Source organism: Lygodium microphyllum, unplaced genomic scaffold, assembly GCF_053477565.2.
Source record: "Lygodium microphyllum isolate KBCC unplaced genomic scaffold, Lygodium_microphyllum_v1.1.10 scaffold_52, whole genome shotgun sequence".
NCBI lineage: Eukaryota > Viridiplantae > Streptophyta > Polypodiopsida > Schizaeales > Lygodiaceae > Lygodium > Lygodium microphyllum.
The window spans coordinates 20792-46409 of record NW_028229535.1 but is presented as its reverse complement, the minus strand read 5'-3'; positions in this window follow the sequence as shown (position 1 = coordinate 46409).

Below are 25618 nucleotides of genomic sequence, written 5' to 3'. Positions count from 1 at the left end.
AAAGGTCTTGAAAATTCAAAGTCTTAGGTGCTCTATGAATCTTAGAAAGCTATAAGAGAGCTTTTCTGCAAGCCCCTTAGCTTCTCTTGAGAAAGTTTGAGAGCTAGAGCAAGAAATGATAGAATGCTCCTCCTCCTCCCTTCCAGATATACATGAATTGGGAACCGCTTTAACATGTTAGCACTTCATGTGCCTTCTTTAGAGCATTCTAATATTTCAATGGGTTCCTATCTATAACGGTGTGTACCCCACAAGTAGTGTCTATTAGGACCTTCTTTAGTGTAAATCCATAATCCAAACAATGCCACATTTCTCCTCCCTAAAAACTACATTTCTCCTCCAAAACAATTAGGGAAACATTTTTGTGAAAACTATTCCTTCATGTTGCATCCCCTCTCCCATGTTGAACTCTTTATTGGAAAATCTTCATGCTTAATTAAACATTACACCCTTTGTAAACTGCAGGTTGACTCCTCTTCTGATGAGTGTCTAATATGTTTTTGTGGCTCATGTAGAAAAGGTGGCGTATTGGCGAGTTCTTTAGATTCACTTCTTGAGATTTTTCCTTGATTTATTCAAGGAGTGTTCACTTATGAGTGAGTTGAGTGAACCTCATGTTATATTTTCCCTTTTGGTACCTCAATTTTGATACGGGCCAGGCCCATGCTGGCAATGCGAGAGAGAAACAGGGAGAGAGGGACAGGAATGATCCTCATGGAGAGAGCAGGGAAGTGTGAGAGGGAATGAAGCGAGTGAGGCACAAGGAACTTTGGACATGAATCTAAATAGCAAATGCACACATATCTAGTAAATTCACAAATTTTCCTAGTTAGTACTTAGGAAATTTTTAGTTGAAACTAGATTTTTAGTTTTACTAGATAAAAGAGAAGCTATAACTAGTGAAATCCATGTCTATATGGTAAAGTGAAAAGATTTTCTATATAACATCTAATATAACCATGTTTAATAGATTAAAAAATCAAGCTATAACTAGAAAAATAATTGTACATAGCAAATGAGAATTAATTTGTGTATAACATATAACATAGTCATGCTTATGTAATTAAGTAACACACATCACAATGGATAGTCCTGACCATAATCCATGTAGAACAATTTCAAAAAAGACACTATGGATATATGCTCATAATGGATATGCACGTATATGTCCAAAATGTACATGAAAGCTAGATACACTTCATGCCTCCTTCATGAGCATTTGGATTAATTTCAATTCCCATAGACATTGTACAAATTCCAATTGAATTCAATGGCTCTAAAGCTTAAAATGTCCCTATCTATTGACATCATAAAAAATATTCGGATTAAAATGGCTCTAAATCATACATCAACATGAGCACAAACAATAATCAATATTTATTTGGACCCCTTACAAACAAGGGGCGCATATATCTATTGATAGCATAAAAACTATTTGGATTATAACCACCTTTTCCTTAAAAGAATGCCACAAGCCCTCATAAGTATGTGGATAATTGAGATACAAAATGTCCTAACCCTTTTTTTCCAATAAAGAATGCTAATAGTAGATATGTCATACCTTTGGGAAAACCAAGATACACTAAGTTCTCTAGCATTTTCAGATTCAGGCTTTGGTGGACAACACATTGGGTTAGCAATAAAGGTGAGTGTATCCTTATGTGCTAATACTTTGTTATTCATGAGGGTAAGTTTAGAGCCTCCCTTTAAGCTGACAAACATGATAACATTGATGTATGCATGGAGAGTGGTTTTATTCTAATCTGGGAGTCTTCTTTCAAGAGCTATGTGGATTTTGTGCTTTCCATGATGTTTTCCTTTTAGTCAACATATGAGACTTCTATGCCTCTACACCATAGTTTGTTTTCCTTTATAAAAAAAGGCACCTCATCCAACAACATATTAAGATACTGATGCAATAGTCATTTGACATCAGAAGTGTGAGTTCACACTAAAGTTTTGTCAAACCCCTAGAGATTCCTCTTTCTTCTAAATGCCCGAGTGATGTGTAAGCATAAATAATTACATACATGATCTAGAAAAAACAATAGAATGACTAAATAGAACAATCACTTTTCTTTTATAATCAACAAATTGCCATAGATAAGGAAATGTGAAAGAAAAAAATACTTAAAATAATTAATGTCATGAGATGAATATAATAAGATATTCCTAGATATTCCTCTTTCTTCTAAATGCCCTTGTGATGTGTAAGCATATATAATTACATACATGATCTAGAAAAAACAATAAAATGACTATTTCTCTTTCTTCTAAATGCCCGAGTGATGTGTAAGCATATATAATTACATGATCTTTAAAAAACAATACAATGACTAAATAGAACAATCACTTTTATTTTATAATCAACAAATTGCCATAGATAAGGAAATCTAAAATTAAAAAATTCTTAAAAGGTAAAATTTTTTCTTTAAAATAATTAATGTCATGAGATGAATATAAAACAAGATATTCCTAAATATTCCTCTTTGTTCTAAATACTTGAGTGATGTGTAAGCATATATAATTACATACATGATCTAGAAAAAATAATGAAATGGCTAAATAGAACAATCACTTTTATTTATAATCAACAAATTGCCATAGATAAGAAAATCTGAAAGAAAAAAATACTTAAAAGATAAATATTTTTATTTAAAATAACTAATGTCACGAGATGAATATAAAGCAAGATACTTGTTAAATAAAATATTTTAAAAATTTATTAAATTGATGGCAACCGTGTATTGGGGCATCACAAATGGCCAAGAGTTTAGTATTGGATAGTTTTGGATCCTTTTTGTTTAGTTTTGGGCATATTTAATGTTTGATATTAAACCAACATTACATTTGTTTGCAATTCAGAAAAAAAAAAACAAAGGTTTACAAAGGTATTGGTTTTATACAGATTTACTAAGTATTAGAAAAAGAAATACATTAAAATGAGAAGCTCCCTCTTAGTGTGAGGGGAATGTTGGTGTGGTGGGAACCAATGTTTCCCAAGAAAGCTACTTTGAATTTCTCATGATCCAACAAAACATCACAGAGCCTTATCATGACTAGCCAAAAAAGAATACTTAGCCTCTCTCGACAAACTCTCACACACACAATAAAAATTGATATTCCAAGCACCCTGCAATTGAAGCAACAATTTTTCTTGGTTGTATTTCATGCAAAAAATTTCCTAGACATGAACGAAGAAGCTTCATTCATAGTGCAACCTTCAGTGAGAATATCAAAGTGAGCGTATCAAAGACATCAATCTATTTTCCCAAAGTAAGGGGAAAATCTTTGTTTAAAATGTTATAAATACAAAAGTACAAATGTTTTTAATGATGCATAGGCCACTTGTATATTCAAGTTAGAATGATTATCCATCGAGATGACTAACTGAATTCACATCCTAGAAGGTATCATATACACATCCTTTGGATTTGATATACCAATAAATAATTATAGAAAATTTCTTCTATTATTTAGATTTTATATACCAATAGATAATTATAGTTTTCTTTAAATTGAGAGGTAGAGCCTCTACCACCATCCAAAATATGGTAGCATTAGAATAGAGTAGAGAAAATTGCTAGCTTCTACTGATATTGTTTTCTTCAATCACTTGTGTTTGTGGCCAAGGGCATTATCTCAAGTCACTCATGTTTGGTTAGGAACATAAGAGCCTATTATGTCTATGATAGACAATATCTATGATGTCTATCTTTATATATATTGTCTATCAACATACTTGTCTACCTATATGAAAAACTTCAACATAACTAGCCTCCTAAAGAACATATAATACTTACAACAAAGATTGATGTGGCATTCCATCTTGGTTAAGGTTAGGCTTTTTTAATTTTCTCACATATATAAGTTTATTGCACTTACTTTCATGATCCCAAATCACATTAGAGTTTAAGGATACATTGCACTTACTTTGATTATCCCAAATATAATTATGTGTACTCTACCAATTAATTATGTAGGGTTTTTTTTTGCTATTTTTATGACTAATTAGAACTAATTTAATTTACCAATGAAAATGTATTTAATACTAAGCATGGTATCTAGGTCCCACATCATTGTGAGTTGGCACTAAAGGACACATGGATTAGTGTAGTCATGTGTCTAACTTAACTGGTTTGTAGCTTATACATTCCACTTTAAATTAATATCCCGAGCTTTCTTGGCACACAAAGATACAAGGTTTTACTTATGCTTGCAGTAAGCATGACGTCTAGCTCCCAGTGGCTTGACATTGAAGGGACATCATGATTAGTATAGTCATGCATCTAACTTAAGTGATTTATGGCTTGTGCTTTCCACTTTGTGTTGGTGTCCCAGGCTGGCTTGGCACACAAAGATATAAGGTTTTCCTTATGTTGTACTAAGCATGGTGTCCAGGTTCCATGTCCTCATGGCTTGGTACTAAAGGGACACCATGGATTAGTATAATCATGCATCTAACTTAAGCTGTTTGTAGCTTGTGCTTTTTTGCTTTGTATCAATGTCTTATGTTTTCTTGGTACACAAAGATACAAGGTGTTTCTTATGCTTCCTTAATCATAGTGTCTAGGTTTCATGTCCACATGGCTTACTGAAGGGACACCATAGATTAGTATAGTCATGCATCTAACTTAAGCAGTTTATAGCTTGTGCTTTGTGATTTGTATCAATGTCCTATGTTTGTTGGGTACACAAAGATACAAGGATTTCTTTATGCTTGTAGTAAGCATGGTGTCTAGGTTGGAATTTCTAATTACTTGGCACTATTAGGGGACACCATGATTAGTATAGCCATGCATCTTACTTGAGTGGTTTATAGCTTGTGCTTTTCACTTTGTGTTGATTTCTGAGGCTCACTTGGTACATAAAGATAATAGGATTTCTTTGTGTTGTACTAACCATGGTTTTTACCCCATTTCCTCATGGATTGGTACTAAAGGGACACCACGATTAGTGTAGTCATGCATTTGACTTAAGTGGTTTATGTATTGTGCTTTCTACTTTGTATTGGTATCCCAAGCTCACTTGTCATATAAAGATATAAGGCTTTCTCTATGCTCCACTAAGTATGGTGTCTAGGTCCCACATCCTTGTTTCTTGGCACTAAAGGGGCACCATAATTAGTGTAGTAATGTGTCTAACTTAAGTGATTTATAACTTGTGATTTCAGCTTTGTGTTGATGTCTTAGGCTCACTTGGCACAAATATATAATGATTTCCTTATATTGTACTAAGCACGTTGCCTAGGTTCCATGTCCTCATAGCTTAGTATTGAAGGGACACCATGGATTATTATAGTCATGCATTTAGCTTAAGTAGTTTATAGCTTATAATTTCTTCTTTGTATTAATATTTGAGGCTTGCTAGGCATACAAAGATACAAGGAATTCCTTTTGTGTTGATGTCCTAGGCTCACTTGGCACAAATATATAAGGATTTCCTTATACTCCACTAAGCACGTTGCATGGGTTCTATATTCTCATAACTTAGTATGAAGGGACACCATGGATTATTATAGTTGTGCATTTAGCTTAAGTAGTTTATAGCTTATAATTTCTTCTTTGCATTGATATCTGAGGCTTGATGGGCATACAAAGATACAAGGAATTCCTTATGGCTACACTAAGCATGGAGTCTAAGTTTCCTTAGTCCTTTGAGTTTTCCATTTGAAGGGACACTATGATTAGTATAGTCTAACTTAAGTGCTTTATATCTTGTACTTTTCATTTTGTGTTGTGTCTCAAGCTTACTTGGCACACAAAGATACAATGCTTTCCTTTTTCATTTTCCTGCACTAAGCATGATGTTTGGGTTCCATGTGCTCATGGCTTAGCAATGAAGGGAGACATAGATACAAGTCTTTTGCATTGCACTTTGTGTTGGTTTTTGAGGATTTATTGGCACACATAGATACAAGTCTTTCTTTATGTTGCATTAAGCATGGTGTCTACGCCCCATGTCTTCGTAACTTAGCACTGAAAGAACACCATTGTCCCATACCTTAGGGAATACATCTTCTACCATGAAAGAGAAGTTTTATTACAGGAAACCTCTTGTTAAGGACTAATCTAAGCTATTATTAACTATCTAAACCATGGTAGCAAACTACCGTAAGTGAATCAAGGCTTCTACCAAGTGCTCCTAGAGATATAATGCTCGGAGATAGATTGCAAGTAGCAGTAGAAATTGTCTAGATAGTCCAAGAATCATTTGTTGTGGAGTTCAGCCATCAAATGATTAGTTTATGAATATTGTAATAACTAGAAATACACAAAGCTAAAGTGTATTTGGAATCACATACAAGGATTTTGTTTACCTTCTCAGGCTCTATTATTATATAGTGCACTTGGGAGAAGTACTTGGGCTTCTCCTATGAAGAAATCATCTAATCCTATTCACATTTAGATTGTTAGACACTATATCTTGGATGTACAATAGATTTTACATGCCATACATAGATCATTGAGCTTTGTCTTTTTCTTGTGTAAGGGCTTTGGCAGACTTGCTGAAGATTTTATGATTGCTTCATGATATATGGACATATCTTCAATAGAACTTGATTTCCAACATTCTAAGATTCATTTAGATCTCCAACGTATTCTTTTTCTCCTCTTCTATCTCCTATTCCATGCTTCCTTCTCTCTATAATCCCTAGTGGATATGACCTTTCGACTAAAACCCCTTTGACAATGTAGTAGAGCACTAAGTCTACAAGGAGTGTAAAAGAGTCGAAGCATCAATTACTAATTATTTTTGCATGTTTGAGGTGCCATTTCATGCTTAAAGACCTTAACTTGTGTGGAAACACAAAAGTGGGATATGTTTTTGGCCAAAAGGAGTCCAAAATCATGAGGCCATGCCCAATTTGAAGGCCCACGTGGTAGGGCTCAAAGGGGTGTTTTTTTAAAATGTGTCTTCTCATTATCTATTGTGGGTAAAGGCACCTATGCACCACATGTGTATTAGTTACACTCACAATACTTGCACCATGTACTAGTCACCCACACACCTATACATTGTAGGTGGCATGCACCCATCACTCTCACTTCATTATTTATTCTTTCAATGGTATTTGGATAAAGGGAAGGTTAGTTACACAATGTGATAGCTAGAGTTCCCACATCTTGTGTCTCTCTCTCTCTCTTGCTCTTTCTCCTTTCACCATAGCTCTTACTTCTTTTCCATGATTCCACTTCAGGGCTCACTTCCTTCAACTAGTATCAATGTCATCTTCCCTAAGAGCCCGAGCTTAACCTAACATTTCTTTAGCTTGTGGAGAATACCTCCAATTCACGAGTTTTTTGGCAGTCATGGCTTAGCTTGGAGAGATATGAGTTGGTACACTTATCCTTTTTTATGAGCACAAGCTTGTTGCTCCAAACCTTCTCCTGGACATATTCAATATTGTTTTGGGGCCCTACTATGGGTAGCAATGGCAACCAACAAGACCATCAAATCAATGTGATTTGTGTTAGTTTGTTGGTCTGAATCGGATCACTCCTTGAGCTCTTTTATGGTCATTGGCACTTGGGATCTCATCTTGCACACTTCCTAGAATTGGTCATTTGATTTTTGGAGCTCTCAACCTCCATTCCTTGTTTTCATACATAGCAAACCTACTATTATACAGGTTTGAATAGCGTTTTCTCAGACATTTGAGCTTGTCTATGCTTTTTTGGATGCCCGTATGCTTATATATTGATGTCATATTATACTTGCAGAATGATATGGTATTGATGTGAGATGCTATTGGACTAATTTAAGCACTCATTTTCTCAAATTTGTAGAGGTTTTAGGGCTACATACTATTTTATCACGGATTTTGTATGTCTAATGCCATTGGATGCTTCCTAAGTAGTTTGGATGCTACAATGAGGTGTACCATTGATCTTACATGCTTGGTTATGCTCTTTACATACATGTAAGCTGAGATTGGAAATTTTTTTCTTAATATTGGCTGTCATTTATTGTTATGTATGATCTTTAGAAGCTATGATAAGAGCTTTGCTAGTTATTGGGATTGAGGGTTACCCAGCTTGACATTGATCTTTATCAGATGGATGTCAAGATGGCTTTTCTTCATGGGGACTTGCATGATGAGAATTTACGTTGAGCAACCTAAGGGATTTGCAAAACGTAGTAGGGATGGGGATTTATCTCCTAAAAAGGGGAGCCAATATTGGTTACATGTCATGAATGAGACTCACCAAAAATTCAGTGAAAGTGTAAGAGCATACACCTACATAAAGATTTTTATTGTTTGGATAACACCATTCAATTACCCCCTACTATTTAGCTACAATTCTTCTAAAGAGGGTTGAATTTTACAATCTAACTGCACTTGAGTAACACTGTACTAAATGATCTTGATGTGGCTATAATAGAAGTAGAGGGAGTTGCATCAAGATTTCAGGCTACCTATGCAACAAGAGGGTAATCCCTCTTGATTATTATGATAGTGATGAGACCTGAAATGGGCCAGCACTGGCTATGGCACTAGCCGGCGGACCTCGTACTCATAACAGACAAACAGACCCTCACAGCCTCGCGCACCAGGAGCGTCTATCTACTACTAAAGGACATCCTGTCCTAAAGCCTAATCTATGCATTTATAGTTTTATAGTTTTGTACTCCAATGTTTCCCTTTCTATAAACTCCACAGAGGGAGAACCCATACACATTGGCAATAAATACCATGATAATCGCATACATGGAGGCAACCTCTGGGTAGAAACACCACGGCCCCACTGCAGCTCTCCTACATCATAGGGATTAGCCCCTTGATGCAGTGCTCAACATATAAAATTGACGAACAAACTCCACTCTTCATTTCGAATCGAGGAGATACCATGTTTCCTCACCAAATAATCCTCCAAGAGACGAACGTCTATCCTACGGCTTAGGATGCCTCTCTAGACTCCAACGTAGTCATTGTCATGGAAAACATGTGCTATGCATCCAGGATTTCTTATTCTGGCACCATGATCATCATGCACATGCAAAGGTGAATGATTCTAAAGTGCTCAAACATCATTTTCAAATCAGCAACATGCTTGTGCACAATCAAGCTTTTAATATGCTTATTCTCCAATGCATTGCGGCGATGAAAGGATAGCACCGAGATCACACTCGTGCTACTATCCTCTTAATGAACATACCACGAAACTCTATGACATGATGTGCATCAGAAAATCAGCAACAATCAGCATGCAAATCACACCATTCAAACCTCCCAACCCCCTACGTTTAGGTATTGCTTTTGTTGCACAGGTGTAGAGGTTCATTTTAGCATATTTTGATGTAGAAAAAGTAGTAAATCACAAACTTTAACAAAGAGATAGGTCAAACTAAGGCTAAAACTCATGCTCTACCACTACCACACATTCACAAGCAATTCTCATCTTTTTCCTTATTTTTCCAAGCCGTATTTCTATTTTTTTCCTTATTTTTTCCATTTTCTTAATTTATTTAGCAATAAAATAGGCTATTTTCTGGTTTTTCTTGTTCTAATCACTTCAGCATACTCACATTCAATTTATCTTCCATATGGGGACACCTTTTACCCCACCCAAAACGGAAAAACCACCATTTTGCCACTTAAAACCGGCATTTCAGGATCACGGGAATCAAATAAAGCATGTAAATCATTGCAAAAACAAGATTTTTTGATAAAAACCAATTTCTCATCATGCAAACATCCCACAAACAAATTTTCATCCAATAAGAACATAATTATCATCATAAGCTATCAAAAATCCTTCATTTTCTTCATAAAAATGGTCATATCGTGTTTTTACGTAACCCGAGACGCCTTGAATGAATGCATAATCAGGAAATGGAGCCTCCATTTCTCTCAATCCAATGCAGTACTTCAATCTTCAGCATCTCCATCAATCTTCTTCACCATTTTCTTCATTTTTCCTTCATTATTCCTTCATCAAGATTCCACACATGAACAACCCATAGAGAAGAGAGAGAGGGAGGAGAGAGAAAGACTAGATCTGGTTCTCTTCATTCAGTGCATCATTCCATGAGTGAAGGGTGGTGATATGACCAGAAAAGAGGGAGAAGTTGCCCCCCATTGTCAATTGGATAGGGTCTTCACAGCCAGAAAATCAACATCCATGGAGATGAGGCGCATTTTTCGGCTGCTTGATGGCTCCATCTTCCCACGTTTTTCTTCATCTTCTCTCTCAATGTTTTTTCCCTTCATGTGGCATAAAATTTTTGGGGGGTCCAAGCTCCAAAGGGCACATCTTCTTTTGGCCTCTCAAATGTCCACCTCTTCGTATCTTGATCGATTCTTGGCCATTTCCCCGTCCTGGCTCCGATTCGAGCTATGAAAAATCCTGGGCATCTAGCTTGGCATCCCACATTGACTGGAAACTCCTGACATCCCGCACGGCAATGGGAAAAATTATCAAAAATCCACAAGTGTTGCTCCGGCGCCTTTTAAAAGCCATCTTTCACTTGGTGCTTAAAATCATCCTAGTAGCTAGAGCCGCCGCCTTCGATGTTAAATATTTTTCCCCTAAATCCTGGATTTTTTGGCAAATTTTAGGCACATCCCGGGCTCAAAACTCCACTCTCAGATAGTGCCAAATGTGGTGCTTATAGGATACAGTCCATTTTATGCTTACCTAGTAATGTGATGAGTTAGTTTCAAGGACCCTATATTAAGGATTACCTCAATTACCTATTCATGAGGGATCAAATGTTGCCTAGCCAATGCCTACGACATCAATGAGTAGTTTGCAAGCCCCTGTCATGAACCAGGAGGGCTAGTACAAAATTTAGCACCTTCTTTTGCAAATTTGGAAACCCAATGTGGGGATAGCTCCTAAGGCCATTGGATATGAGTCTTCTATGTCTAATTTTTCAGAAGAAGTAAAAGACATGATAAGACATTATACTCACATGATCATGGAGCAATACTATGAGATCATAGTGGATGTTAATTTCTTAAAGCGATAGCAAAATTTGGAAGGCACTAGGACGTTTGATGATGCAAGTCCATCAAGGTTTAGTTGGAAGTAGTGTGGCAAGCAACAACTCCCATGGAAGTTTCCTCATGTGAGCTGTGATATATATGGAAAGTTAGGACACATTGTCAAGATTGTGGGAGAGAAGGAAGGAGTCTCGCTTGAAGCTTTCTTGCTTGCACAATGGGGGAAGACACACAAGGGTGGAGGCTGAAAACAGTTTTCCTCTTCTTAGTTGTGTAAGCCAAAAGAACTCAAGTACAAAGAAATAGAAGAACCCTATATATGGGTCTCAAACCAAACTCAACTAACTAAGGTGGCATACTAACTGAGCCACGAACTAGAGTAGATAAGGATAGCTATCATGTAGCTATTATTCATGGGCGGTGTACCAACCGCGTCTGCAACTGACAAGTCGGTGACATAAATATACAACGGTCACCCTGGCGTATCACGAGTGGAGCTCGATATCTCAACACTCCCCCTCGAGCTCAATCCCAATTCCTGCACACCAAGCAGGTCTCTGAACTTGCGCAGCTTCTCTGCGCCCAATGCCTTCGTGAATATATCAGCTACCTGATCCTCTGTGCTGACATAAACTAGATCAATAAGACCTAGTAAAACCCTCTCTCGCACATAGTGATAATGCACCTCAATGTGCTTTGTTCTAGCATGATAGACTGGGTTATTTGCCAAGTGTATACTACTCATGTTGTCACAATAAATGACAACTGGCCCATCTGTAGACTGATGCATATCATAAAGTAGCTTATGCAACCAAGCTACCTCACATGCAGCCATTGCTGCACCCCTGTACTCAGCCTCTGTGCTCGACAAGGCAACTGTAGCCTGTTTCTTGCTGCTCCAAGTGACTGCAGCACTCCCAAAAGAGAATACATATCCACTGGTAGATCGTCTATCAGAAATACTACCAGCCCAATCAGCATCAGTGTATCCATGCAACTGTATCTGAACCCCAGTCTCATAAAATAGTCCATACTGCAATGTGGACTTCACATACCTAAGTATGCGTCTATCCGCATCCAAATGTGGTTTCCTTGGAGCCTGCATAAACTGACTTACCAATCCAACAGCATAGCTCAAATCTGGCCTGGTAATAGTCATATAAATCAAACTTCCTACTATGCGTCTGTACATAGTAGGGTCTTCTAGAAGCTCACCTGCATCTGTGCTCAGCTTCACATTTTGCTCCAAAGGAACTGAAATAGGCTTACAGCCTGTCATCCCATATTTGGACAGCATGTCCAATCCATACTGCCTCTGCAAGAGCTGTATCCCACTTGGTGATCTAATCACCTCAATGCCCAAGAAATAACGCAGCTCTCCCAAATCCTTCATCTCAAACTTCTGCTTCAATAGCATTTTCACATGAAGGATATCTTCATCACTGTCACCTGTCATAATCAAATCATCAACATAAATGACAAGCAGCATAATACCTTTCTCTGTTTTTCTCACATAAAGTGAGAAATCTGCCTTGGAAATCTGAAAGCCAATAGTGACAAGATATTGTCCTATCTTGTTAGACCATGCTCTAGGTGCTTGCTTCAAGCCATACAAGGCTTTCTTCAACCTGCAAACAAACTCAGGATGAACAGCATGCACATAACCTGGTGGCTGCTCCATATAGACCTCTTCTTGCAAATCACCATGCAAGAAGGCATTCTTTACATCCATCTGATGTAAAGACCATCCCTTTGATGCAGCCATAGCAATGACTGCTCTTACGGTTGCCATCCTTGCAACCGGACTAAATGTTTCTTCATAGTCAATGCCATATGTTTGTGCATACCCCTTGACTACTAATCTTGCCTTGTATCTGTTCACAGAACCATCAGCATTGTGCTTCACCTTATAAACCCACTTACAGCCAATTGCATTCTTACCTTTAGGCAAAGGTACTAACTCCCATGTAGCATTTGCTTCCAAGGCATCCATTTGTTCATCCATGGCTTTCTCCCATTTTTCTTTTCCCATGGCTTGCTCAAAAGATGTGGGTTCTGGTTCCTGTATCACTTTGACCATATATGCATAGTGAATGGCTGTAAATCCATCATATTTCAGCCGATCCACAGGATACCTAGCTCTTGTAGACCTGCGCAAAGTAGGTTCACTCCCAGGTGCTCTCAAAACATCCCTGGTCTTCCTTACTCCAGGTGTAACAATAGAAGGAATACCCAACTCATCATCAATGCTCTGTTCTGAGCCACTGGATTCACCATCCACATAAGAGTGACCTGCATTCACATCAAACATGGGCTGATCAACCTTCTCTTTTTCTTTTCGTGATACCTGCATACCACTATCTGCATTGCTTTGAGAAGATTCTCCTGATCTCAATCTGCCTGTCCATGGCGAAGAATGTGAACCACTGCTAGAGGACGCTCCAGGTCCACTAATATTTTGTGACTGCTGCTGTGAATTCTGTGTAGCATTACCATTTTGTGCATCTTCATCATCAATCACATTTACTGGTTTATACCAGCTACTCATCTCATCAAAAACAACATCTCTGCTCACTGTAAACTTACGAGTAGAAGGGTTATAGCATCTATACCCTTTTTGCTGCAGAGAGTAACCAATAAAGATGCACTTCTCAGCTTTTGGATCCAACTTGGATCTCAGCTCATCTGGCACATGTACATAGGCAATGCAACCAAAAATTTTCAAATGAGAAATATCTGGTTTCCTACCAGTATACCTCTCCTCTGGAGTCATTCCATGTATTGCTGCAGTGGGAGTCCTGTTCATTATGTAGACTGCTGTAGCAACTGCTTCAGCCCAATAAAAATCTGGCAAGTCTTTTTCATTGAGCATGGCACGAGATACCTCTCCAATATGCCTGTTTTTCCTTTCTGCAATTCCATTTTGTTGTGGGGTATAACTGCATGAATATTGCTGCTTTATGCCATGCTCCTGCAAGAACTTTGCAAACTCATTTGAGAGGTACTCTCCCCCTCCATCTGACCTTAGGCATTTTATCTGCAAGCCTGTTTCTTTTTCAACCATAGCTTTAAGAGTTTTGAAATGCCCAAAAACTTCACTTTTCTTTTTCATAAAATACACCCAAACTTTTCTGCTATAGTCATCAATAAAACTGACAAAATAATGACAGCCTCCAAGAGATGCAGCTTTAGTTGTCCACACATCAGAGTGAATTAATTCCAATGGCTTCTCACTCTCTTGAACATGTCTAGGAAATGGTTTCCTTGCCTGTTTTCCAAACTGACAGGCTTCACATACCTTATGCATTTCTGCAACCTTGAATTTGGGCAATCCTGCAACAATATTTTGGGCCTGCATTGATTTAAGTCGCTGTACATTAACATGACCAATGCGTTTATGCCAGATATCAATATCTGCAACTACACCGGTCCCATGTGCAAACATTGCTGCACTCAATTCAGACATGTCTGCATCCAATGTAAACATTCTGCCCTTCTTCTTTCCTTTTGCTATCAAGCGACCTTTATTTTTCATATCCTCAACAAAGCATCCATGAGGATTAAATCTGACTTGCAAGCCCTGTTCAACCATTTGACCAACTGAAACCAGATTCTTGGTAATATTCGGGACATGAAATACATCGGACAGGTATTTCTTTTTCCCACCCTGCATAGACAAGGGAATTTTTCCAATCTGCACAATAGGATGTGCAGTATCATCACCAGTCTCCACAAATCCTGGTTTTTCCATTTTCCTTGCATCCTCCATCCATTCTGCATGACCTGTCATGTGGTTTGATGCACCTGAGTCAACATACCATACATCATTGCTTTCTTCTGCACTTGTCAGAGAATTGTTCATGTGCTGCACCATGAACAAATGCTCATTTCTGTCATCACCCTGTCTACTAGAAGATGCATAATTCCCTTGTTGCAGTTTTCCATTCATGATGTCATTCTGCTTTTTATAGCAGTCTTTAGCCATATGACCCATTTTACCACAATAGTAGCATTCAACATTACTGTTTGCATTTTGGCCTCTTTGCCATCCACCACGACCTCTTTGGCTCCCCCTGCCTCTAGAGTTACCACGTCCTCCTCCATAGGACTGGTTTTCTTGAGTTTGCTGCATATTCTGATTTCTGCCACGGCCTCCAAATCGGCCTCCTCTACCTCTGCCTCTACCTCTTCCAGCATTTGAGTAGAAGACAGCTTCTTTTGAAGTTCCTCCTGAAGAAGATGCACCACCATTTCTCTGTTCCTCAGAAATTAGAAGAGCAATCAACTCCTCAAAATCAGGAAATCTTTCACGAACTGAAATGGATGTCCGAAACTGTGCATAATCCTTTCCTAGACCATTCAAGGTCACGGAAACTAAATCATCATCTTCCACTGGCGACCCAATGGAAGCAAGTGCATCTGCAATCTTCTTCACCTTCATGTGGTAGTCGTTGATGCTCATACTTTCTCTTTGCACATTATGCAACTCTTGCTTGAGCTGCATTTTCCTGGCTTGCGTATTTGTGCTATACATTTTTGACAAAGTATCCCATGCCTCCTTTGGCGTACTTGCATCCTGAATATGCACAATCATAGAGTCTGAAATACTGATAGACAGCCAATACATAACTTTCCTGGCTCTCTCATGCCATGTTTTAAATGCCTGCATTTGTTGTTGATTGGGAACATCAGGAAGAACTGGTTCTTCTTCATTTCCTGCAACAAATTCCCAATATCCTTTTCCCATAAGGAAATTCGTCATTCTAAACTTCCATGCCTGGAAGTTGTTCTTGTCAAGCTTTTCAGTGACAATCTGTGAAAGAGAATCAGACGCCATTACAGAATACTGCAAGAAATTTTGCCACTGCAAAAAACACAGCTTCACCCTCACAAGGGCAAATCTGCAAAACTGGCGAAAGTGGTATTTGACCACACAGTCACTTCCTAGTGACGATTTTGCATAAACAGGAACCAAGGATGATTCTGAAACTCCCAATGTCTCTGCGCACAAGCATACGATGCAATTTCTACAGTAACTTTTCACCGACCTGTAGAACAGTGGTCGCACAGCATAAAACTGAGCCTTTTCTTGAGTGCGTGCAGAAAACTTCCGTCTGCAAAACAGGCCCCGAAATGGCCTCAAATCAAAAAAACAAGGTCGCCGAGGGCTAAAGCCCTCGCCCGCAGCATATACTGCCCTCTTGCTTCACCGCGAAGGGCGTCTCAACCTGAGACAATGCACTCCTGCAATTTCCGGCTGTGCTACCTGCAGAGATCTGCTCCCAAAACTGGAAATGAAAGCAACACTGCTCCTCTTACCAGACCACCGCGAGCTTGGCTTGCTTTCTTGAGCTCCTTACCACGAACAAGGCTCTGATACCATGTCAAGATTGTGGGAGAGAAGGAAGGAGTCTCGCTTGAAGCTTTCTTGCTTGCACAATGGGGGAAGACACACAAGGGTGGAGGCTGAAAACAGTTTTCCTCTTCTTAGTTGTGTAAGCCAAAAGAACTCAAGTACAAAGAAATAGAAGAACCCTATATATGGGTCTCAAACCAAACTCAACTAACTAAGGTGGCATACTAACTGAGCCACGAACTAGAGTAGATAAGGATAGCTATCATGTAGCTATTATTCATGGGCGGTGTACCAACCGCGTCTGCAACTGACAAGTCGGTGACATAAATATACAACGGTCACCCTGGCGTATCATGAGTGGAGCTCGATATCTCAACACACATGGCCAATACATGCTGGAGTAGAATCAATTTAATCCAACAAGGTACTCATCAACTTAGACTAGTGAATCATCATGCAAATGATGGGAACACTTGGGGGGAGAGCCCTAAGTAGATTTTTCTAAGGAAAAAAGCCACCCTAGAGGAGATACCTAGTGGGGTCAGCTTGGTAGATATGCTTCCAATTATTGAGAATGAAGTGTCTAACAATATTAGAGTGATTAGTAGAGGTAAAAAATGAAATAAAATTAGAAGGATGATCCCAGTACAAGCAAAGCTAATCATAAGCCTAGTATTGTTTACAAGAAGTTCACAGATGCCCATACCTAGGTAGGTCCTCTTAAACACGATGGTGTGTTTGAGGATCCCGTGGTTCAGAGCAAACATGAATAAAAAAGCAATGAGTTAGATAAGACTATTAGGGAACCAAAAGAGAGGATGGTATGGAAAGAAAAGAAATTACTAGCAAACTTCTGAGAGTTTGATCTAGCAAATTCTCTATGTGAAGTCAAGTTGGATGTGAATTTGCTATACAATTTATTCGATTATAACCAAATGTTCTTAAGGAGTTCAAGAAAGTTCTATGAATGGATTATTTTATATAGAATCTTGGTTTTAATCATATGGACAATGAATGGTGGGAGCATATAGAGAAATACTACCCTAGGGTGTAGGCTTATGTGGACAATATTTTGATTGAAAGTGTAGTAGTAGACACGAGCTCATCTATAAACATTATGTCCATGGATCTATTGGACAGGCTAGGAATATCTAATCAAAAGGATGTTATGACTATTTAAAAAATGGATGATGATAGTGTAAGATAAAAAAAGGAATGGTATCTCAAATTCATGTGATAGTAGCTCACAAAGAGTGTATTCTTGACTTCCACGTCATTCAGTTTGCTAGGAGGCCAAGCTATCAATTCTTTCTTGGATGGCCTAGATCTTACAGTCTGATTATCTGGTGGATACCTAGCCAATCAATTAATCTTTGAGCATGGGATAAAAAGGACAATTTTGGATGCATATTGAGAATGCTCATTGAATGAAATGACATTAACTTCCTCTACTAAATGGGAAGTGCTTGAGAGAACCTCTACAATTGGAATCTCAAGCTCAAGTGAATCTAATGAGGGTCCCATCATGGAGGAAGTCTATCAAGTGTGTTTGAATGAACCAATAGGGGTGAAAGATCAAATTTGTGACACTAACGTTATAGAGTTAGCTCTTGGGACTCTTAATGATCCCCACCCAATTAAACTAGGTACTATACTATCCAATGATGAGGGTAAGGACTCTGTGGAACTCCTACAGGAGTTTAGGGTTTTATTTACATGGAGCTATGATAAATTTAAGGAGGTTCCCCTTATTGTTATTGTGCATAAATCTATTGAAAGAGAGCATCAAGTCTATAAGGAAAAAGGTCAGACAAATGCCTTTTGAGTTGAGAGAGCCTCTTTTTGAGGAGTTGATGCACCTACTAAGAAATGTGAGATTGATCTTTCTTATTAAACACATTGAATGGTGCTAGTTGGCTGTGATTTTAAAAAAAGAAGAATAATCAAATCCAACTTTGTGTGGATCTCAAGGAGCTAAACAAGTAGATGGTGAAGGACTACTACCCTCTCCCTTTATCAATCGAATTCTAGATCAATTGGAAAGGCAAGTGATGTATTCCTTCATGGACTATTTTGTGGGTTATAACCAAATGGCCATAGCCAAAGAGAATAAGCTAAATATTACACTTATATAATATTTGGTGCTTTTGTATACCATGTCATGGATTTTGGTTTATGTGTAATACTCCTAAGTCTTGGCAAATGACACCTAACAAGATGTTTGCTAATATCTCCCCTAAAGAGCTTAAGTTTTTTATAAACAAGTTTGGCAGCTTTGATGATCCACAATAGATAGCTCATCATTCCATGTAAGTATTTTGAGCATTGCCATCAGTATTGCATAGCATCAAACCCTCAAAAATGTATATTTGGGACTCCTTATGGTTTATTTTTGGTTCATGTGGTGAATACGATTAAGGATAAAAATTATGGGTGAATATGAGTCCAAAGGCTATTTTTGGGAGATTTTCATGGACATCAGGCTAAAGTTTTTGGATTCAAAACTCAAAACATATACAAAAATATACATATAATCCAAAAGCAGCTCAAAAATAGGGCTTTCAATTGGTATTTGCCCAATTTTCTAAAATCTTCATGATTAATCAACTAAACATTTTTCCACCTATCTACAAGCTAAAAATCATGGGTGTTTCTTATTTTTTAACATGATACGGTTGGAATCACTACTAATGACCTTGAAATGGTAGTTTTCATTGTTGCCATGAGTCGACTCACTAGCCCTAGGGAGGTGTATAGCTTTGTTTCATTCGTGGGCTGTTATCATAAGGTTCATTGATATGTTCGCTAAGTGTTCAATATCCTTGGCAAACCTCTTATTGCACATCCATATTTTCAAGTGGACTGAACCATGTAAGGTAGCATTTGAGGATATTAAGTTGAAACTATCCAAAATGCTAGCGTCGAAAAACTTTTCAAAGGGGAGAATTTTTCTATATATTTATGGTTGCAACAATGCATAATATCAATTTTTACCATCTTTTCTAGATTTGGGAGGCATAACTATATCATCTTATTGTATTCGCAAGCCAAACGTTGGGAGTTTCAAAGTTTCATTCTAGTTATTTAGAGTTTGCTTAGCTATGGTAATTGCCATCAAGAAGTTGAGGCACTACATTCTTTATGAGAAGGTCGTTTGTTTACCAAGGTTGATGGGTTGTGCCTATTGTTGAACAAGATTCAACCTCCTAATCGTTTGTCCAAGTGGTTAATATCCTTGCAAGAGTTTGATCATGAGATTCAAAGAAAGCCACCAAAGTTACAAGGTATTATGGAATGTTTAGTAGATTTTGGTGAGCCTAAGGAAGAGTAGGCAAATATCACTAATTTGAGGATCTATGTAAGATTAATGCAACCTAAATTCTTTCATGGTATGCATCTATTACACATTTTGTACATAGAAAAACCTAATGGAAAATCTTTCCAAATCAAAAAAGAGAAATATTAAGAAGCTAGCACTTCACTTTTCAATAATAGCACATGCCTTGTATAGAGAAGGCATGGATGAAATACCATATTAGAGAGTTTGGGAATCTTCCAAGTTCCACTTTTAAATAAGGAGTAAAGATTTGACCAAGTGGCTAAATCTTATCCCCATATTTGAGAGTGGGACTTGGGGGATTTCTTTTATAGTATCGAGGGAAATTTCCACTTTAAGTAAGGGGATAAGATTTGACCATGTGTCCAAATATTAATCACATTAGGAATTCCCAAAGTTTATGAAGATTTTCAAAATCTTGAATTTGTGGTTATGAGATGGCTTAATGCCTAGAAAACTTTACATTCTGAATATTGGTGATCGATAGTTTTCCCAGATGCTTTAGACTATGTCAAGCATTGTGATATTTGTCAGAGACATGATGTGAGGAAAAATCATAAACCACAACTTAATCTCCTTTTAGTGACATTTCCTTGTAAAAAGTGCGGCATTAATTTCATGTGATTAGTACACATCATGGAGCAAATTGTTAACAATTTTATTCCACCTAAAAAATTGGCATCTGACTATGGGACACACTTTCTAAACAACGTTATAGAAGCCTTAGCTGAAGCTCTGAAAATTAAGCACAACAAAACCACCTCTTATAATCCTCAATAGAATGGGTAGGTACTGAGGAAAAATAGACAACTTGTGGGGATTCTATCCAAGACTTTATGGAGGGTGAGTGTGATTGGGATAAGAGACTATATGTGGCTATTTGGGCTTACAACACAATAGTAAAAAGAGCAACATATCACACTCCATTTAAGTTAGTATATGGGGAAGAGTGTGTCTTGGCCTTGTAGATTGAATTACCTACCATGAGATTTACTTTAAATCATTCTTTGGGTGAAGAGAAAGATTGTAAGAATAGTTGAATTCCTTAGCATGATGAGGTTTGATTACAAACCTTGTTGCATCAAGGTTTGATTCCTTAGCATGATGAGGTTTGATTACAAACCTTGTTGCATCAAGAGATAGGGAAGAAGAGGATGAAAGCACTTCACGACCTTCAAGGCCAAACATTAAAATTTTTAAAGGGTAAGTTGGTCTTATATTATGATGCATGTTGGGAGTCTTTTTTAGGAAAGTTAGAACAAAAGTGGGATGGCCTTGATGAGATTGTTTGCATAAGGATGAACAGCTCTATGACTGTTTTAGCAGACTTGCAAGGGCACTAGAGTTTAAAACTAAACTTTAATAAGTTGAAGCCCTATTATGTGTAGATAGTGATATAGGACTTCATGTCTATTATGTACAGGTAGTGACATAGGACTTGCAAGAGGTAAAGTTTAAAACTAAAGTAAACTTTAATAAGCTGAAGCCCTATTATGTGTAGGTAGTGACATAGGACATGATGTCTTTGCATCTTAAACTTGCAAAGTGTATCTAGGCAATTTGATGGGTAATTTCACTCCTTATCTTGAGCATCCATTATCATATTATCAAGTGGTTGGATGAATCTTTCACATGAGATATTAAAATCTATTGCCACCACTATCATAGGATTTTTTTTAGCATCCCCATTGAGTTTACTATGGAAGGAGGGATAGTACTTGTCATGTATCCTCTCTCTCAGATAGACTTTCATTGTCATAAGTACAAATAGGTTGATCGATATATTATGGCACATAAATGAGACCTTGATCTATACTTTGTATTTTGACAAAGATTCCCCAGTAAAGACAAACTATAAAGCCTCAGACATTGCAAGATTGTTTATCAAGGAAATATTCAAGCTACATGGTTTATCCAAAAGAATCATTAGTGATCGTGATTCTCTCTTCACGTCACACTTCTGGAGAGCTATCTTTGAAGCTATTGGGACTCAACTCTGTTTTAGCACCGCTTACCATCCCCAAACGGATGGCCAAACAAAGCGAGTAAATCAAGTCATGGAGGATATGCTAAGGGCATACTGCTGTCATGAGCGGAAGAGGTGGATTCAATATTTGCCTTTGGCTGAATTTATCTACAATGCTTCTTACCAACAAAGCATTCAGATGACCCCTTTTCAAGCATTATATGGTCACGACTGTCAAAGTCCCCTAAACTTTTCAGATCCAACTTTAAGGGTTGAAGCTTCAAGGCAGATGTTGGAAGAGATGGATGACCAAATAAAGTCAATAAGACAAGACATCCAAGCAGCCAAGGATAGACAGAAGGCATATGCAGATTTGAAGTGTCAAGATAGAAATCTTCAAAGAAGGAGACATGGTCTTTTTCGCGTACGCCCTAAAAAGAGTTCCCTATCCTTAGGAGATTGCAAAAAGCTAAGTCCAAGGTATTGTGGACCATATAAGATCCTTAAATGCATAGGACCTAATGCTTATAAACTGCAACTCCCAGAGAACCTAAAGGTTCATAATGTATTCCATATCAGCTTATTGAAGAAATATGTACCTAATCCTAACCATGTACTCGATGACCAACAAGTTGTAATGCCTAGTCAAGGAGTCCTTGAACTAAGGCCTGATAGGATCTTAGATGTTAGGGAGAGACAATTACGATCCAGAATCTCAAGAGAATGCCTCGTCTAGTGGAAAGACTATCCAGAAGAGGATGCCACTTGGGTAGATGAAGGCACACTCAACCATCAATATCCCTAGTTTATCTCGAGATGAGGATATCTCGATTCCTCTAAGGGGGAGAGAATGTAATATATCAAATATTTCATGGGAAATTTTTTTCTCCGTCAGCGACAGCGGTTCGTGCTAGAGGGGGAGAGGGATTTAGAAAGGCCAGCAAGCTCCTCGCTGGAGCTTGCTTAGCCTCAAAGGCCATGCCTCGTGACACGAAGGGAGAGGGAGGATCCCCCTCCCTCCCCTATTTAACAGAGGGGGCTACTGCCAGGGGGAAAAAAAAAGGAGAGGGGAAAGGAGGTGTTGCCGTGAGAGCTGATGAGGGAGTGTAGTGTGGGCCCTATCCTACCGTTGTGGTCGTGAGAAAAGGAGGGAGTGAAGGACATTGAACTGTGGTGCTGCCGTGGGCTAGGAATCGTTGCCTCAGTCTAGAGATGCTGCCGCCTGTAGCCGCAAGCCGTTTTCGCCGTCAGAGTATCCCCCTCACACACCCCCCCCCCCCCCCCCCCCCCGTAATCTTCTGGAAGCATAGAAGCTTCCAAAGGGGGGGCCATCTTAGCCCCCATTCCCCTTGGCCTTTAAACCTTTTATTAAACCCCCCCCCCCCCCTTGGTTTTAATTCCCTTAAGGGCCTTTCATCCCCTTGTTGTGTCTTTCAAAAACCTTATTATTATTACCCCCGGGTTTTAGAGTTCCCTTAAGCCCCTTCCTTATGGGCTTGAAACCTTTTTTTAATTACCCCCTGTGCTTTAATGCTTACTTAGCCCCCTTTTCTGTGGATTCGGGATCACCCCCCTCCGTGTTTTTATAAACCCTTAAGCCCCCTTCTTTTGGGCTTATTAACCCCGTTTTTTTTAAACCTTTATAAGTCCCTTTTTCCCCTTGGAAGAACTAAGGTCTCAAAGGGTCTTATTACCCCCCTTCTTTGGTTAAACCCCTTAGCCGTTCCTTGCCCTTTTCAAAATACCCTTGGGACTTTGGTTTTTCCCCACTTGTAAAAGAGAAGAAGTGTGTGAAGGTCTTATCGGCAAAAAAATTTGAAACATCCTTCATTCGAAATCCCTACTTTAAGGAGGGAGCCTTTAAAAAAAAACTACTTCCGACAGACAGTGCAAGGGAGTGACGGTGGAATTCCAAAGAACAGTTGTAAAGCTACTTCCATGTCTGAACGACTACAATAGGGATGCCTCCTAAGAAAGTCCAAGGCACAGCCGTTGGAGGGTCATCTCCCGGTATCCATGTGGATATCTCACCCCAAACCCAAGTTTTCCTTCCTAATTTTTATTTGATATTGTTGTAATTCAATCATGCAAGGTTAATTGTTAAAAATATGATATATTCTCATCCTAGTTGTTCACGACAAAGGAACTTAGTCATCAATATGTTTAAATGAAACACTCGAATTAAGAAAGCATAAAAGCATTTCTAGCAAATAGCTTATGCATTGAAATGAATTATAAGATTAGATTATTATCCAATGAAATAGTATACTTTGATTAAGCTTAGAATTATAAACTGCATCTTGTACTATTAATCCATATCCTCTTTGCAATGAATCATCGTGGAAAGTGCAAGCATGAAATGATTCTTATGATGCATAAACTCTAGGAAAATATTGTTTGTCAACAGCATAAATTATTAAGTAAAAGGTTGCTTGTTTAGCATGAAATTTATTCACAAAGTGTAGGAAGATTATTTGGAATTAACCTAACCTCAAATCAATAAAGTTAAGGATTGAAATATCAATTTACGCATAGACAACGAATTATCATATGGAAGTAATCTCGAGATTATATTCTAGAGTTAACCAAATTGACATAAACTTAAAATACCTATGCTGCGAAATACTCGTTGGAAATGAGTTAAATTCTAGAAAACACCTATACCTTAAATACTTGCCACATTCAGTGAATGTAGGGACAGTGAATTGTAATCGTAAAGTGAACTAGGGTTTGTCCATGGGAATCTTACAAAGATGAAACTTGGAAACCCTAGGTCTAACGACGTTAGTCTAAAGAACCTGAAACAGATTGTTTTGTGACTCCATTATCGCATAGTACGATGCGGCACTTGCGCAGCAAGTACGAAGTCATATGGTATTGTGATTGGATCACAAGAAGAAAGGCCCAATTCTCGCAATGAGGATGGCGGATCCTTACGCAAGTTATCTTGCAAGAGGATGAATACTTTGATATCCTTCTTGAGTAAGGAAGATTAGTTGGAGATTAAAGGCTAGAAATTGAAGTACCCAATGAACTTTAAGGTTTGACCAAGTTGGGTTAGTAGGGTACGCCCTAACCTAGGATATAGGGGATCTTGCCAAGTTGCAAGTCATCCCGGATCAAGTGCTGGATGCATTCGAAAGGAAGGATTCATTCCTTAGCAGTTTGCCAACAAAAACGATCAATGGAAATGCTTGTGCTTGCTACAGATTTTAGAGCATTGTTTGGCTTTGTTTGACCAATGAGTTAAAAGATAAATGAATATCTATACTTCAAGTTGAAGGCCTGAAGGGAGAGGCAGCTTCAGTTACCCCCGACTGCCTGCTTGACCCTAACCAAGGGGGTTGTTGACCGCACTAGGAACGTGGGTCGAACCCGCTGTCAAAGAGTTTACTGTTCATGATATAAATCATGGGATTCTTAGGAACTCAGAAGAGTTTCACTGGGAATTATATGAGATATTTGCATACAAAATTCAGGCATTGTTATCCAATATCTACCTTAGTTATACAAGTTCTTTTGTATTTAGCATATAATTTGCAGTTATACCATGTACATTTATGAAAAATAAGTCTATGAGAACTTATAACTTGGACATCTGGAAGTAATTGACAGTCTGCTGGATAAATCACATTAATTCAGGTACAAAAATATGGACAAAACCCAAAAATGTTGCCAAAAACTGTCAAAAGTCCACTAGGTCCACATGGGACCAAAAGTAACTAACTTAGGCGACCAGCAACTGACCTAGGCTGGTCAAAAAGTGACCACGGATAGAGCAGAGAGTAGCCCACATTTTTTGGTGCAAAATGCGGGTTGCACTAACTGAGGAAAACTGGAAGAAAGCTAGAGCTGAGATGCATGAAATGGAGCATGCAAACTGAAGATTAACAGGCCCAACTACTGAAGATGTAAACATGGTGAGAGCTCTACTTCTCTGCCTCTTTGGTCTAACGAAAATGCATGTTGAAACTGTCTATAAAAGAGGGGAAATTTGAGAGAAGAGTA